Source organism: Rhipicephalus microplus, chromosome 9 (genome assembly GCF_043290135.1).
Source record: "Rhipicephalus microplus isolate Deutch F79 chromosome 9, USDA_Rmic, whole genome shotgun sequence".
Taxonomy (NCBI): Eukaryota; Metazoa; Arthropoda; class Arachnida; order Ixodida; family Ixodidae; genus Rhipicephalus; species Rhipicephalus microplus.
This window is the reverse complement of record NC_134708.1, coordinates 45,601,310-45,618,169: the sequence shown is the minus strand read 5'-3', so window position 1 is coordinate 45,618,169 and position 16,860 is coordinate 45,601,310. Positions and strand designations below refer to the sequence as shown.

General features: G+C 42.8%; 1 protein-coding gene and 1 long non-coding RNA gene across 2 annotated transcripts in view; both read right to left on the bottom strand.

Moving 5' to 3' along the window:
- LOC142772248 (uncharacterized) overlaps nucleotides 1-16,860 on the bottom strand; it is an 82,662-nt gene that overhangs the window by 15,135 nt on the left and 50,667 nt on the right. The window lies entirely within an intron of this gene.
- On the bottom strand, nucleotides 9,119-12,166 carry LOC142771710 (uncharacterized). Its single transcript, XR_012886090.1, has 3 exons — nucleotides 11,224-12,166; nucleotides 10,989-11,139; nucleotides 9,119-9,823 (listed from the first exon to the last, which is right to left on the bottom strand). It is a non-coding gene; the product is annotated as an uncharacterized LOC142771710 (long non-coding RNA).

Genomic DNA, 16,860 nt, shown 5'->3' with positions numbered 1-16,860 from the left:
TGACTGTACCACCAAAAATACAAGCAATTGTGGAGCTTCATCTTGATTTGAATGTCTCATATTGTCTCCCACCTGCAATGAAGACTGGAATAGAGCTTTCTCAGATCCTAGTGTGGCTACTACTGCACAAGCATCTGTTTGCTCATTCTGGTCCTAGGGGACAGTGCTGCACCCGAGGATGATCACACCTTCACTGAACAGTGTGAACAGTGTAATAATAAAAAAAATGCAATTGTACACTTTGCTTACACGCCAGTGGAATCAATAAGGATAGATGCTATCTTAAATGGCGCTGAGAAGCAGCTGAGGAATAAAGCATCACGAGTTCTCTTTCTTTCATAAGAAGAAAAACTATCCAAAGTGAACAAGCTGCAAATATACAAATACTTCTACATCAACTGCATTGAACAATTTAGGAAACCCTGAGGTAAGCACAATAATGGCCAGACACCCAGTTGTTTCACTCAGTATGCACAAGGACAAAAAGAATAATAATTGTTAGTACTTAGCGTCCCAAAACCGTATATAATTATGAAGGCTGCTGCAGTGGAGGGCTCCAGAAATTTCATCCGCCTGGGCGCTTTAACGTGCAGCTGAATCCAAGTACATATTACTCAAGCATTCTCCCCTTCATAGACACTGTGGTCATGCGGCCAGGATTTGATCTTGCAGCCTTTGGGTCAGCGCTCAAGCCCTGTAACCAATAGACCAACATGTTGGGCAAGGCCAAAAAGAGGGCTAGTGCTTAAAAAAGTAAGGAATCACCGTTACAAGTCACCCATTGCTTGGAATTCTAACCAAAGTAATTATCCTTTAATAAGGCAACAGTGAAATTGTAGTTCAAAAGCAATGATTGTGACAGACAGTGTGAACCTAGGAAAAAGAATGTTTAGTTTGACAGAAACTCACCATGCTAAATGATGAGCTAAAGCACCATGTAGGGCCGTGTGTATGTTACATTGGTTGCACTAAGAGTGATCCCACCGCCCAAAATAAAGAGTTTTCAACATCATTCCTGTCCAGGACACTAGTAACATGCATTGCAAACACAAACAAGGTATAGTACTGTCTATTGTCAAAGTGTCAAAGGGAACACTGTAATGAGCACCTGTCATATTGAAGCCCCATAACTGCTGGTAGACGTAGAAAAATTATTCGTGCACGGCACTGGTCTATCAAAAGAAGTCAGAACAGTCAACCAGAAGTAGTCTGACGCAAATCTAAGCCACTATGCTTTTGCTGGTCTATCAAAAGAAGTCAGAACAGTCAACCAGAAGTAGTCTGACGCAAATCTAAGCCACTATGCTTTTGCCAGAAAGCGAAATGCGGACTATGCACATGAAAGTGTTCCCTTTACCAGTGATCCCCTCTGTACATGAACAACTATTTTCATAGCCCATTAAAACTGATAACGAAGCAAGCATGCAGAATATGTCGTACTTTCTGCACTTAACGAGCTGGTCCAACTGTGCCGCCGAATCATGGGCACACTAAGAATGCCTACAAAGACAAACAGACGAACCGTTTCACTGAAGCGCTATCCGCTGAAACTCACTTATCAAGCGGTGTCCAGGGCCACCTACCTCGTTGGCACAAAAGATACTTATCAGGTTATCACTTCTGGTGTAGCTGATACCCATGTTGCTGTTGACATTGTTACGTAACAGTAAACATGCGACTGTTTAACATGTATCTGTGTGTAAAACATCTTACATATCTTTAGCGTCATTTTGTAACTTATTTCTCAATGAAAAATTGCCACACAGTGACCCTCCCTCTGCATGCTTTGCATAACATCGATTCCTAAGGTGAATGGCATCTGCCAAATTTATTTGTGCAGGTGCATGGTGCAAGTCTATATTGCCTTCGCCGATGTTATCATAATGAGGCAAAACAAATTCTTAAAGTGTATTTGCACTTGAAGAGTTCTAATCCATGCAATTATATACACTACGTGGTCATTTCATTCGCTGGGACATCAAATTGCATTGGCTGTGAATCAACACAAACACAATGATTATATTTTGGTACTGCTTAAATTACTTAAAACAGCAATGTGCATCTGCAGTCACTTTTATTTTGAAGAAATTGTATATTCACTCATTTTTGTTAGTGGATAGAACAGTGTACAAATGAACATATTCCGGCTAGAGGCACACTGCTCCACTGACTAATGTATGGACATACGAATTCAATAAAAACAATTCTCCAGTCATTCAAAACCGCTCGTGTTGCCTGGGGTATCTCCTACTTTTTCTGAAGAGAAACTTTTATCCAGCCGCCGTATGATGTACATGCTGGAAACATACAGGACAGCACTGACAACATGACACTTAGTTACACCCCTTTTCTCTCAGACGAGGCGTTAGACAAAAGTTGGTAACGGAGCAAGCCCTGGCCCCAGTGCTGCTTAACTATGGTGTTCCACAACAGGAGGGACACTGAGGACTAATATCAAGTTAATGTGCACTGTTCCCAATATTCCAAAAACCTTGTAGAGCAGCACAATTTTGCTTAAAAATTGCGCTTAAGAAATATAGCTCTATTTCAATGTTTTACTAATTTTCAATTTTTTGAACTACAGTATAATGGTAATAACTATCGCTTGGATGCCGTGCTGTTTCTAATCGAATGTGCACATTCTTTTTTTTTTTGTCTTATCATCCTTTTTTTGCCATGAATCTACAATCATGTAACATATTCTATTTGTTTTGCAGTCTGCCAGGCTCTGCCACACCACTCACCAAATGGCTTTGGCAGGCCTAGCCACGTGTACTACTTTAGAATATAAATGATATTATTGCTATTATTTCCTTTCGTTGCACCAAAGAATTGCAACTACAGATGTTTTGTTGCTCAGTCAGGTGACAGACTGTAATAGGTTTTGTCCCTTCCCCCTCATTGCTTGTCAACTGAAGCTGTTGCAGCTGTCAAGCTACTCCAGTGAGAGAGCTCAGACAAGCTTGCATTGCAAATTTGTAATTTAATACAACACAATAACTGGGAGACTTGCACAAGAACGATGAAGACAGTGCATTTACCAGTGTTCCTCCCAATCATCTCTAACCTTTAGAAGAGTTTAACTGGCCCAACACACATGGACTTTCCCTATTTTTAAACCTTCCATACCTACTTATCTATATAGTGCACCACAGCCCCTATGTGTAAGATGCCAAACTAGAACACATATCAGAAACACATTTTTGCAGGTTCAGCTTGGGATTTCATTTGACATATGTCATTATAGGTACCCTGCAACACTTTGCGAACATGGTGAGAGAACACTATTAACCAGTAGTCAGTGCTTATGAGAACATGTAAGCCAAATTTTACAGCAATGCACGTGCCGAAGAATTTTCAATTATATTTCAAAGACACCTTAGCTACAGATCACTCACTCAACTCTAGGCAAATTCCACAATACATTGGCTCGACTTTGTCATGAATTAGTGTGGTGCGCAATTAAAGCAGCCACTACATACTCCCGCCACGCTTTACGGTAGTAAAATAACACTAGAATTCAGCCTGTGATCAGCCTGAAAGAGAGTTAACGGACTTAAAGAGAAAAAAAAAGGAAGGAAAGTGCTTAAGATCATTATGTATGGTGATAAAACTTTTCCAAAAACCTTTTGTTGTCACTATCCGTGTAGCCTTTAGAGTGCTTGATGGAATGAAAGAAGAGAGAAAGCAATCAATACATGGAACAACTTGCTGCAACCCACTCGGACCGTACACATACGAAACATATTTCTGGCAGTTGATTTGAAGCAATAAATAATGTCTACTTGTGAAGCAGTACACGTAGACAAGACACAAAAGAAACGAATAGGACACCTTCTATGCCTTGTCTACACGCGCTGCTTCACAAGTAGTAATCATGAACTATCACCAACTCACCAAACTTTCAATATTACTCAAGCAATAAATTTTGAATTCCTTAAGTAGTTGGGAAGCTATTGCAGGGCCAATCATGCCAAGTGAAAGGAATTGGTAGCGGTTACTTGGATTGTGATGTAATACCCAGTCTTTGACCTAGGACCACTAGCCAATGAACTCAATCGAACAAGTGTACACACACACACACACACACACACACAAAAAAAAAAAACATATTCACCAGCAAGTGTAAATATTGAGTAACTGTGTAAATATTAGGTAAATATTAAGTCTGTCATGTGCAGTGCTGTGCTAAATGCACGTATGAATTGGAAGTTTCTCGCCATGTTTAGTTGGTGGCTTGCTGGACGCCAATCACTTGGAACGACGTGCCTCTGATGTCGTCAGCGTAAGCCAGCCCATGCCATGACACGGCTGTTTTCCGCACCCGCGGCAGTACTGAGTACTGTAGTAGTAGCTTGGTAGCTCAGACAGTACACCACGGTCATGCCAGCCACTTGGAACAGTAGAAGGAAAAGCAGCTCACAGCAAATCAGGATTTGCAGCCACTTTTGATGGCGGCAGGAACCGTGGCACTCTGATTCATCCCTGAGCCAGTGACCCAGCGGGCCTGCAGGCCTAGTTGTTGATTGCCCAGCAGTCAGGGGCAGCAGCTGGAACGACAGGACGTCAGCCAGTCTTTGGTGCAAGTCACCCAGTCGGATTCCAGAAATATAATAGCACCCCAAGGACGTCAACGAGTTCTCCAGACCAGACACCTAGCCGTGAACTGTCTCAAATGTTGCGCAGCCTCGAACATCGGCACGCGCTTTTTTGCCGACAGTGTGAGCGCTCCTCTTTTTTGTCTTCACCCTTCATTGAGCAGTTTCGGTTTCTTCCTTCAGACCTATAGTACAGTGTGAAAGGCAGATGGACAGCGCTATGGCGCATCACCTCGATGAAACTTTAGGTGCACTATCACACAGAAGCAAGTCTTCACAGAATAATTGCACTTTGTCATTTTTTACGATAGGGAACACGAGAGCACATGGCCTCTGTTCTGCTGTAGCCGCCTACAGTACCACAAACTGCCAGTAAGAGGAAGCACGCCTGCTTTTGTTGATTTTGCTCACTGCGAGACTGAAGTGCGATTGTAATGTAGCAATGCCTGTGCAAGAAGCACAACTAATTATTTTGCTTTCTCACTCAAGACAAAAAGAGCGGATGTGGTTTGCCCGGCTGTCAGTTGATGGTGCTGTCAGCAGTTGCCGCGAATTCCAGGCCACATGCTCAGTTGTTCCCTTTTATAAACATGCAGAGCTTACACCCTGACAGAGCTTGTTTAAACCAGGGTGGCGAAGATAGATGTGTGGCCCCCATTTTCTTGACGTTCAGTGTATTGTACACAAAGGAGTGTCAACTGCTGAAATGCTATGCAACTTTGAGCAATATGACTGGCACAACAAAGTACAACATTGTACAGCGTATATCAGTGCTTGACCTCTGTTTCACGTGCCCTTTGCATACTGTTCTTGTAGGGAAGCCATAAAGTAAACCTTGAAAACAGTGAAATAACGTCTCTATCACAGTATATAGGCCAGCTGTCCTCGTGGCCTGTATTCTTAGTCCTAGTTGGTATGTGAGAAGAAAATTTTTTAGAAGCACGCAATTACATTATTAAATAATACCACAAAATTTGTGTGAATTAGTTTAACAGTAAGTTAAGGAAAGCACCTTGGTGTCAAGGTAGCAATTGTTAATTACAACATAGAATCGTCCAAAGCAGTGCTTTATCATTTAACTTCATTATAGAGCGGTCACAGCTAACCTGCATCTTCAGCGATCCTCAGGCAACATGCCACAGAGTATAGAAAGCCTGCTTTATTATTCTCTTGATCGCTGTATGACACTATATTGTTACAATGGTTTATTACAGTGGGTCATAACAATGTATTTAGCCACTGTATGTAGACAACCAGATCAATTGATACCTCAATGCTACGGACGAAGAAACAAACACAATTATCACAAAGCCAGGGCACTTGAAAACTCTGTATAGCAGCGCAGTGTGAACTATAGCAATTCGCTTTCCAAATTTGAGTCTACACAAGTTATGCAGTCTACACAATCTACACAAGTTATGCAGAGCACTTATTCTGTTATTGATCAGAATGACTACATGACTCTGCGAAAAATTATCAATACCATTTCAGGGTTGAAATGAGCTGCATTTGTGGTGATAGCACGTCAGCTAAGAAAGAACACATCTGCATAGGTGAAAAGATGATAATAATAGAACTGATAAGTTATTGTGATAACTTCCCCTTCGTGATCTGAGGTTGTTCAGACTGCCCAGTCATCGGAATATGAATTACCAGTCAATATGTGAATTCAGCTTCTGCCACCATCCTTCGTTTGAGCAGTGTCTTTGATGACTATGCGCCATTGGCACAAAAAAACAAACTCATTTATTCATCTGTCAATGTAAAGCATAAAATCTTTGAAGGTCATTCAAAAAGTAAAGGCCATTTGGTTCCAAACAAGGAAATATTCATTAGCGAACATTTTTATTCGTGGGCTTAGTTTAGCGAAAACCTACTTCACTTTTCAACAGAATCACTTTTAACTTTTTAACACTTCTTATACTGTCGCAGTAGTTTTTTTAGTCAATCTGCATATGAAATCGCAACCTGGTAATTGAACCTGTTGCGAACGGTGATATTGAATTTCTCACTCTCTTCAAATTGTACCCCGAGTAGAGCTGCCACCTTTCCCGGAAAAAAAAAACGGCCCGTCAGCGGGGGGTCACGAAGTTGAGGTTGTGTGGAAAATAACAAAAGTTCATGTTAAATCTTGGACATGCGATGACATTTATTGTACCCGCCTTCAACATCAACATATTATGTCCATGTAGATACAAACACATCACTGAGCGAATCAATTAGTTTCTGTTGGCAAGCGCACAAATATCATGAGTCTTACAATGTTTGTACTCAAAACGAGCGTTAATTTATTACGTATGCTAAACAAAATATTTGCCTTCAAGGTTTTTAGAAAACTAAAACATTGGGTGCTAAAACTCATAGTCCAACCTTCATTTCCGAGAGAAACTTGCAGGAAATGGTGAATTTAATGCGTTTTTCACAGAGCGCCACGCCTTGAAATAGCGTGCCTTCAACTTACTCGAACGGCCCTGCCTGGAACAGGCGTGCCAACAATGCCATTCCGTCGCCCGTACCCCCTTGCACAGTACTTGGTACTGTGCTGCTTATCGTCTTTCTCACCACACATGCTCTCAAAAAGTGCAGTGTCAGTACGATTAGCCTCAGCCGCATTATGATATTTGACAACAAATTGGTGAGAAGTACATCGTGTTGAATATAAAGAAATGACCCCACGCTGTTGTGCTAGGTATTCCTGCATATAACATTGTTTTCGATATTGTGTTTAGAATCCATGTTCTTACCTGTGCGTCCGGTCTTTTTACGACTAACTAGATCAACTTCCAGTTGTGGTAAGCAAGTGCATTCTGGGAAAACACCATTTACAGGATCATGTTGAAAAGGAAACTTGGTTTACGTTTCAAAAGAGGTAAAAGGGTTGCAGTGACAGGCACTTTAATTGAGTAACAGTTGGCAAATAGTGAAAGCCCGAGTCAAACATTTCAGCAAGTCAACATTCTTGAGAAAGTTGTCACAGATTACAAGTTAAGGGAATTAGTTACCCTTGCCCTTGCTCGCCTACTGTAGATCAGCTGACACACGAGATAGAGGATGCCTGTTGGTGCTCCCAAAAGCACTCATTCGTAAAAATGAAATCATGCACCAGTGAATAGCACTTGCAATACACTGCACATGACATATACACATATAATGGGGACATATGGAACACCAATAACACTATAGACCGCTGAGAAGTGCTGGAAGTCATGGAAGCAATGTTAAAAAAATAGGCAGTGAATAATCATTGCAGTCAAATCTGCATAATGAAAGGTTCTATGATCTTTATTCACAAAGTAAGGGCCATTTCCTAGTCTTTAAGTATTTGGATGTCAGACTGAAGAGTTATGTGCACAGCACAATCTGCTACTTCTCAGCGAAAGTGCTGAAGTGATTGTTCTGGCTCAGTAGTCATCTGCTTGACGGGGAACGCAGACAACAATGTTGGCGAATATTGTTTCTCCCACCTGTTGTGGGTTGCACACTGTAGTTACAATTTTTCATGAAAAGGAATCACTAGCTTTTCCAATTTACGAGGAGTTGTGCACAGTTCATGGATCAACTGTGAGGAGTAAAGCAAGTGTGGGAACACGGCATTCAGACTTCCGAAATAGCTGCACAAATGCATACAAATAAGAGTGGAGCACCACGCCAAGCATCCAGACCAACCAAACTGTTCAAGTGGACAGGATATTGCAATAGATTGAGAACTAACAGTTACTGGTTTGTAAAACAAAGTTCCCCTTATTGGCCTCGCTACAATTTGCTATTGTAGCCCATATGCCCAGATATCACAAAGTTAGGTTCCAAAAATGCTTACCGACCAACTCAAACACTAAAGGACATTAAGTGGATGAGCGTTTCTGAACTGCTACCAATTAAACCGGGATGATTAGTTTTCGCACACTGTTTGCACAAGTGACGACGCTTCATAGTGTACGCAACTGAAAACAACACAGTGGTGCCACCCCTCCTTTTCACAAAAGCCGAAAAAAATTCAAGCAATTAGCTCACTCCAGTTAGAAAATGGCTACCATTTTCCAAGTCAAAAAGGGAATTTTCAGTGTTTAATTTCATTAAATGTGGGCCATATTTACAGCTGATATATACTGTGAAACACTCACCACAGTAATAAGTACGATAAACGTTGATGACTTCATAAATTCTCATCAGGAATCGTCTTCCTACATGACAACATGCGTCCTTGCACCACAATCAGAACCAATGGCAAGATCAAATATTTTGGTAGGCAACACTAATTGCTTGCCCTACTGTTCTGTGCCAGCACCCTGTGATTATTTCCTCTTTCACTAGAAACAGTTACTCTGGGTACACTTTGAAGACAGTCAGAAATTCCCGATCACCGTTCACAACAGGTTCAATTATCAAGCGGCGATCTTTTATTCAGTTTGACTAAAGAAACTACTGACGGTACAAGAAGCACTAAGAAGTTAGCAGTGATTTTGTAGAAAAGTTAAGTAGGTTTTTACTAAACTAAGCCCACCAATGAAAACGTTTGCTAATGAATATTTGCTTGCTTGGAACCAAATGGTCCTTATTTTTTGAGTGACCTTCAAAGTTTTTATGCTTGTGCCAATGGTGCATAGTCATCAAAGACACTGCTCAAATGATGAACAACAGCAGAAGCTGAATCCACATTTTTATTCTTCACTACTTACAAACTGTCTGCCTCACTCTTAACACGGGTATCATACAAAACTAGTCCTTTTGGCTACATATTCACACCAATATCAAGGAAATAGCTGTTAGTAGACTTTCGAATTATCAACATATACAAACACTGGCCAACTTTGAGTATACCTACTGAGTGCACTCAGTCATTGTTCTGTTAAAAATTGACATACCTTTAAAAATCCCTTATTGTGCATCAGGTATTTTACATAAAACAAATAATACTACAGTAAAAGGTCGTTATTTGAACTCGGTTAAGTAGAAGCGCACAGACCTGTGCATTTATATTCAAGGAAATCTCTCGACGATTTGAACACATTGGTATCCACAACAGCTAATTCAAACTGGGAGCCCCTTGTTTTCGTTGGTGCTCGCACATGTCTGTCCAGAGTGATCACAAAATTTTGCAAAAACAAACCAAACTAAATTAACTAGAGGAGGAAAACAACTGAACAGCAGTATTTCTCAGTAGATGAGATTTAGGACGCTGAACTGGAGCCCTTGGACAAGCTAGGAATGGTGGTCATGGAGTCACACTGGAATAAATGCAAGCAAATGAAAATTACTGATTACATCTCATTTTGATTGCGTTAACTCTGTCATGTAAACAAGCATGTTTCGAAGCACAAATATTGACATAGATTTAAACACTAAGGCTCACTGCTTGCGTGCATGTCGGTGCTTGTTTTTGGCGCATCATCAGCCTCATTACACCCACTACAGGACAAAGGCCTCTCCCATGATTGGTTAATCAACTTGGTCCTGTGCTTCCTGCTGCCACGTTATACGTACACACTTTTTAATATCACTGGCCCACCTAACCTTCCATACTCACTTCATGCATTTTCCTTCTCTGTGCGTCCAATCAAGTCAAATCAGTTACCCTTAAGCACCAGCGGTTATTCAGCCTGCGTACTACGTGCCCAGCCCATGTCCAATTCTTCTTCGCGATTTTTACTACGATATTTCAACTTCGTATTTTAACTACGATTCCAACACTGATTTGTTCCCTGACCCACTCTGCTATGTTCTGGTGTCGCAAGGTTACACATATCATTTTCCTTTCCATCGCTCGCTGCGTCGTCCTCAATTTAAGCTGAACCCTCTTTGTAAGCCTCCAGGTTTCTGCTCCGTAGGTAAGTGCGGGCAAGACGCAGCTGTTATATACCTTCTTCTTGAGGGTTAGTGACAGATTATCATTCATGATTTGAAAGTGCTTGCCGAATGCGATCCACCCATTCTCGTTCTTTCTTATTCTTATAGGAATTTTACTCTCATGGTTTGGCTCTGTGATTGCTCTCTGCAAAACATGTCTTGCTTAATGAAGGCTTGAGTTCTTGCACGGTTTTTTTTTTAGAACTTTGATAGTGTCAGTCCCAACATGCATGCGGTATCAGTAACTGTTTCAACACTACTATAGCTGTACCTACCACTGTCTTGCAACAGTCTTTACATTCACAGCAATCTATACAAAATGTGACAAAGAAGTGCTTGTAAATATGCACTACTACAAGCCCATTTGTTACCTAGTTATATGTGATACTCTATGCAAATTTGACACGTAGAGTGAAGTACAGTATGTGCAGCCCATGACAAGCACTGTTAAAGAGTTTTGAAGCCTACACATTTCCTGTAAACTCAATAATTCATAAAGAAAGAAACAACAATCTGTGCACCCAACTTTGTACAGATTGAACATACCGTACGCTTTCACTGTTTTTCAGTAAAAGGCTTCCGTTTGTCCAGCTGGCATATTGATGGCGCATGGGGTTGTCACTATGGCAACTGTATAGCTTCTTACGACTGGATGTGGGTAGCTTGAAAATCAATAGTCTCTCTTTAGTCTAGTTTTCTGAGAAGAAAAAAAAAGAGAGCAGGGTAAGACATAAATGGTTGAACAAATTATGTTCAATAAATAAGGTGCCTTCAACCATACCTTGCGAGGATTTTGACTTATGAGCTTGCTTTCAGTGATGACACATTGTCCGCTGACTTGAGGTAGGTTCTGAGTGGTGAGGTATCCAAGCGTACACTGACATGAGCAGTTCCTTGGAGGCTGTGGTTGGGTTGTAAGAGAAAAAAAAGTTCTGATTACTCTGGTAGAAGCGTGAACGGATTTATGATGCATGACTAAAAAGAATGTATACGGGAACACTGCATATAAGAAAGGTAGTGTGGACATAGCCCTGCTGTTTTTGTGAATTTGTCTTGTGGATGGCATTACGATGCATTCGTTTTAGTGACGTTCTTCAGAGGACAAAGCTAGGTAATTCCCGAACTAGATGGACTCATGCAAATGTAGTATGCTTCACTGCAAACTTACGAAAAATGTACAAATGCGTATATGTACTGAAGGTTCACTTGACTCTACTATGTATTGAATTTATGAGCATATATTGCAGCAGACTCATTTCGAGCAGAAACAAGTAGAACTTATGCTGTGATCTGTGCTACAAATTTTAGCAGTAAACATATTTTCAGCGAATGTGACAACAATTTCCAACATTCACAAGGTGTGCATCTCATTAGCTGTACAAGTCGAAAAAGCTTATAAAATGACAAAAACTGTAGCGCATTGAAAAGAAAAGAGCCATGTTCAGGTGCAAAGCAGCGCATTTTCACTCAACGGCCTACACGCCCCCATTGTGCAAGATTATTGCGTCTTTGTAGGCAATCTCCGCGCGATTTGCCGGCGTTGAATTTTCACGCTGAAGGCTCCGCAGCCAGAGGTCGATGAATCACAGCAGCTGACAAGGTTCACAGCCTCTAGACACGTTCGCTTCGTCGTAGCGGCCCGTAAAGTCCGACTCGCAAGCTCGCTTTGATCAAAGCTGAAATAAAACGGAGCTTCGCAATGCCGATCGACCAAAAGTGCAGCAGCTAACTGCAGACAATTTGAACAAGAAACTCAATCGATGCCAATGGGCTGCTGCTTTTCGAGTGTCAGGCAAGGCGGTTCTATAGAACCTCTGGAGTGGCAATCCTGGCCGCGGAAGCAAGTGAAGTCGCCGGCGGCCATATTGCTAGAGGAAAAACATAGTGGAACCGCCATAGATCGCAAAAGAATACGCGCTAGAACAAAACGACGACACAGAGACAAGAAGAACACGGAAGACAGTCATGCCATACCAACTAGCCCAAGCTGCCACACTTCTAAGAATACGCGCGTCGGTTTGCAGTGTTCTGTGTGGCAGAGACGTCTGCGCCGCGCGGCCCCCGAGCCACCTCAGCACCTCCTCCCCCACACAGCAACGGCTGCTGCGCCGCACAGAAGTGACGTCATGCATTTTCCGGTTAGGCGCTTCGTTTGAATAGTCAGGAGTGGCTAGTGGTACATCTAGACGTAATGATAAAAGCCGTTAAAGTTACGTCCAAACGTAAAAATAAACAAAAAATGTTAGTTGAAGTTGGGTTTAGCGTGAAAACAATACAAAACTGGCTTGTTTGCCATCCGACACCAATTGACAGTTGTGGCGTAGTACAACAACAAAAAAAAAAAGAACAAAGGCAGTTGTGGCGTAGTTGGTTAAAGCTGCACATCAAGAACTGGTGATATTCGTTCCAGTCCCATTGCAGTCATCGTTACTTTCTTCATTTTTCTTTTGTTCACGCATGCATTGTTTTAACATTTGCGCCTCCTCATCAGCCTGACTTGCTGCTGGTGGCCGGTCACCGCGCCGCAGCTTCATCTGAGTGTGTGCGCAATAAAGTTTCTTAGTATGAAGTGCGGATTATTGTTGTTGGACGTACTGCATTTTCTAGATTGCAATGCCAAGCGTGGGGCTGTCAAAGGTGAAAGTCTTCTTGCTGTCGAGTTTTGCTTGTCGCGAAGGACAAGGTCGACGATGAAATAAATGCTTTCGCACAGTTCACGTGTGACTGACCGGACGCACATGCATGAAACCCCAGTGCGTCGGCGAAGTGTTCATACAGTGGATGGAAACAACTTTATTGTAATGTTCTTACGAAGCCTGTGATCTCTGAAGGCCAGAGCTACTGCAATGCCGGCTGTTTTGTCAAGTGCGAACACGTATGGCCGTTCTCATCCGATGCTACGTAAATGCTCCCGTGCTGTCATAGGCCGTGCATGTTATTCAGCAAGGCAGACAAGCTGTTTTGTAGTTAGATGGGCTAACGCCGTCGGCACTTGCCCGAGGGCATCGTTTATCAAGTGCTAATCGCCTAGACATTCCGGTGGCACGTCAGTGTTTTTAAAAGAAGCGGCCTGCCGGTTACCTCGTCAGGTGATGGTACACTGAGCGACATAAAAAAAGTTGCCCGAGACTACGTTGCAGTGTACCTTTCTGTCGTCATAACTTTGATAAACCGTGGAAATCAACATTCCTGACAACTGTGCCGAAGAAACCAGCGGCATTTGCGTTTTTCGTGTGTTTTTGCGTCACATCGATTAAGAGCACTAATTCGCGAAACACTTTATCATAATAAATATAGCCAATCCTGCGAGAGTCATCAAAGATCCAATATTAAAGGGTCTGTGGACGGGACCACCAGCAGACAAGAAGGACACGAAGGTATCTGTGTCGTCGTTTTGTTCTCGTGCTATAACTATCGTGTGACCATGTCATACCAACTAGCCCAAGCTGCCACACTTCTAAATTAAATTTCTAGTTATTCGGGCTCTTTTTCGTGTGTTTCTCTTCATCATTCAGTCCTCATAACCCTCATCGCAGTCTCCATTTGCCGTGCGCGCACCTTTACCTTCTGCATTCGCACCAAGCAGCTGCCTCTGGACGTTAAAGTCTTGTTTGGAGGTTACCACCCCTCTATCAGCCATGGCATACGGGCATGAAAAATTCTTTGGTCTGAATGGCACCGACAATAGTGCATGTACCGTGACGCCCTGCATTTCCAGCTTTAACAAACAGATCTTACACCAGGAGCGAAGAAAAGAAGATGGCGAGAGTACTGTGACCGAACCGAACACACTGCGAACAGCTTGTGGTCACGTGAGCTCACTAGCCTTCGTGCGCAGTGCCCAACCAAGCCCCGGCAATCAGGTGAGGTCCACTCCAGCAGTGATTTCGTTCTCCCAGACTACGCCCACAACACCCTCGCCCTTGGTCCGAAGTTCGCCGTCGACCGAGAGAGGTCCGCACCCGAGCTTCTTTCAATGGTGCGCTCTGTTGCTGGCTGCGCCTCACCAGAGGATTCGGACAGATGCATCTCAGAAGGCGTCGACGTGCTCCTACGGGGTAAGCCTACCAGCACCAGCCTTCCGTTGCGGAAGACGACCAAGTTTCTGAGAGACAATGAACTTCGTGTCGTGCCGTCAGATAAGGAGGGTGGTTTCGCCGTTCTTCCTAATTGTTTGTACCTAGAAAAGCCGGTCACAACTATTGGCTCTGTTTTCAAATGTTGTACCGACATCGTCTAGATAGAGTAAAAACGCCAGCTAATGAAATGTGTCGTAAGCTAGAGTTGAAACAGTTAGCACAACATTTTAGCAAAAGTAACAAAAATGGGCTCAGCATGTTTGTTTGTTTTTTCTACCAAAACACATAAAGTCGACATGCCCTTCCGTGTCATTGTGACAGAAAGTGGTACGCGGCAAAAAGCAACTCGGCTTGTTTATTCAGACCCTTCTAAAGTGTCTAAAGATTGATGACTCATTTCTGATCAAAAACTCGCAGGCACTGATAGAATTTTTCAAACAGTCAAATCAATCTAATGTTTTCGGTTTTTCAATTGACATAAAGGACCTATACTACTCCCTGCCTTACGATGAGGTATTACAATGTATAAGGGATAACACAGAAGTCTTCGGGGAATTGAACTTCCAATTAAAAATTGGCATCCGTGCGCGAGGTTTTCTTGACCTGGTTTTGCTGTACCTTACCTCTACTTTCGTTCAACGGAATGATTGCATTTATCTGCAGAAAAAGGATGTTTCAATCGGCTCATGCATAGCACCTCTACTCAGTGATCGTTCTGGCGAAAATGAGAAAAAACTGCAAAAAAAGTTGGAAGGCTCGCATGTCGTCAAAGTCTTCAGATACGTGGATGATTTCTTGGTTTTTCTAAATTGTAACCTTCCTATGTTCTGTTCAATTGCGACTCAAACGATAGGTGTGTTTGAAGATTATTTAAAGCCTCTTTTGTTGACACATGAAATGCCCGAGAATGACAAGTTACGCTTTTTTGAATTTAAGACTGTTTTTTAGCTCACAGCACATCTGTTGGTGTTATGAACCACGTGCGCAGAAACCTTTACTTCCTTTTTCTTCCGCTCACAACAAGTTGGTTAAGCGAGGCATAGCACGAACATGTCTTGAGAATGCCTTAAATAGGTCGTGCGCCCACATCATCTCTGCGAGCTTCAAAGCTCAAGTTTCCCGGCTTAAGGCTTCGGGTTTCTCCGAGGCGTTTATCGCTTTCGTTGCTGAGGCTATCCTGCGGACTAATAAGGCAGAGCAGAGGCAGCGACAGAATCCGAGCAACACAGATACAGAGCGTGAAAGAATAACCGTGATTCCATGCAAACGCCAGATAATATACAGGCTCAAGAAAATCGGAAAACGAGTTGGAGTTCGTGTCCTGTTCTCTGCACTGTTCGAATTAATCAGCCTCACTAAATCAACGAACCCCCTGAAAACGCTGTCATCAACGGAATGCAGAGTCCAGCATAGAAACAGGTATGCGGCATGCTCCCGGGAAGTTGTCTATAGGACCCCCCTTTCATGCGGTGTCGGAATGACCGGAAGGTGTCTGAACGTTAGAAGTGTGGCAGCTTGGGCTAGTTGGTATGGCATGACGATAGTTATAGCGCGAGAACAAAACGATGACACAGATCTAGAGACAAGAAGGACACGAAGGACACGAGCGCTCGCGCAAGTAGTTATAATTACCGTTACTTTTCTGTTTCGTTTCCTTATAGACTTTTCTTTGCCTTTTTCTCTGATTTTTTTTTGTTTTTTTTCCCCTTAATCATGTATTGCTCTTTGTGCCATATGGTTTTTGTCACATGGTTGCTGTCTCCTCTATATATTTTCGCGCTCTGCGCAATAAACTCATTGGGAAGTTAGCGCTCGTGTCCTTCGTGCCCTTGTCTCTGTGTCGTCGTTTTGTTCTCGCGTTATAACTGCCATATTTACAAGAAACTTGGCTTACAGAGAATTACGCACGCACGCACGCACGCACACACACACACGCGCGCACGCACACACACACACACACACACACACACACACACACACACACACACACACACACACACACACACACACACATATGATAACGACAATTCACTTTTTAATTCGTACACAGACGCATGTTCTCCCCATCTAATTTGTTTACTCTCGTACTGCGTGACGCTGGCAGGTCCTCTCGGTTACCTTTTTCCACACCTAGCCCGCACTTACAACTGTCAAATGGGTGCACACAACACAGCGCATATCGCAAACGATCCCCAAGATTCTCACGTTGCGAAACCCAAGTCATGCATTCACATACGCCCATGCGGCAACGCTTACGCTACACCTTATGCGGGCGGCAAATCACTTTCCCCAGATCACGCACGCGTACATCCAGACTTCCCCTTACGCACACGAATGAC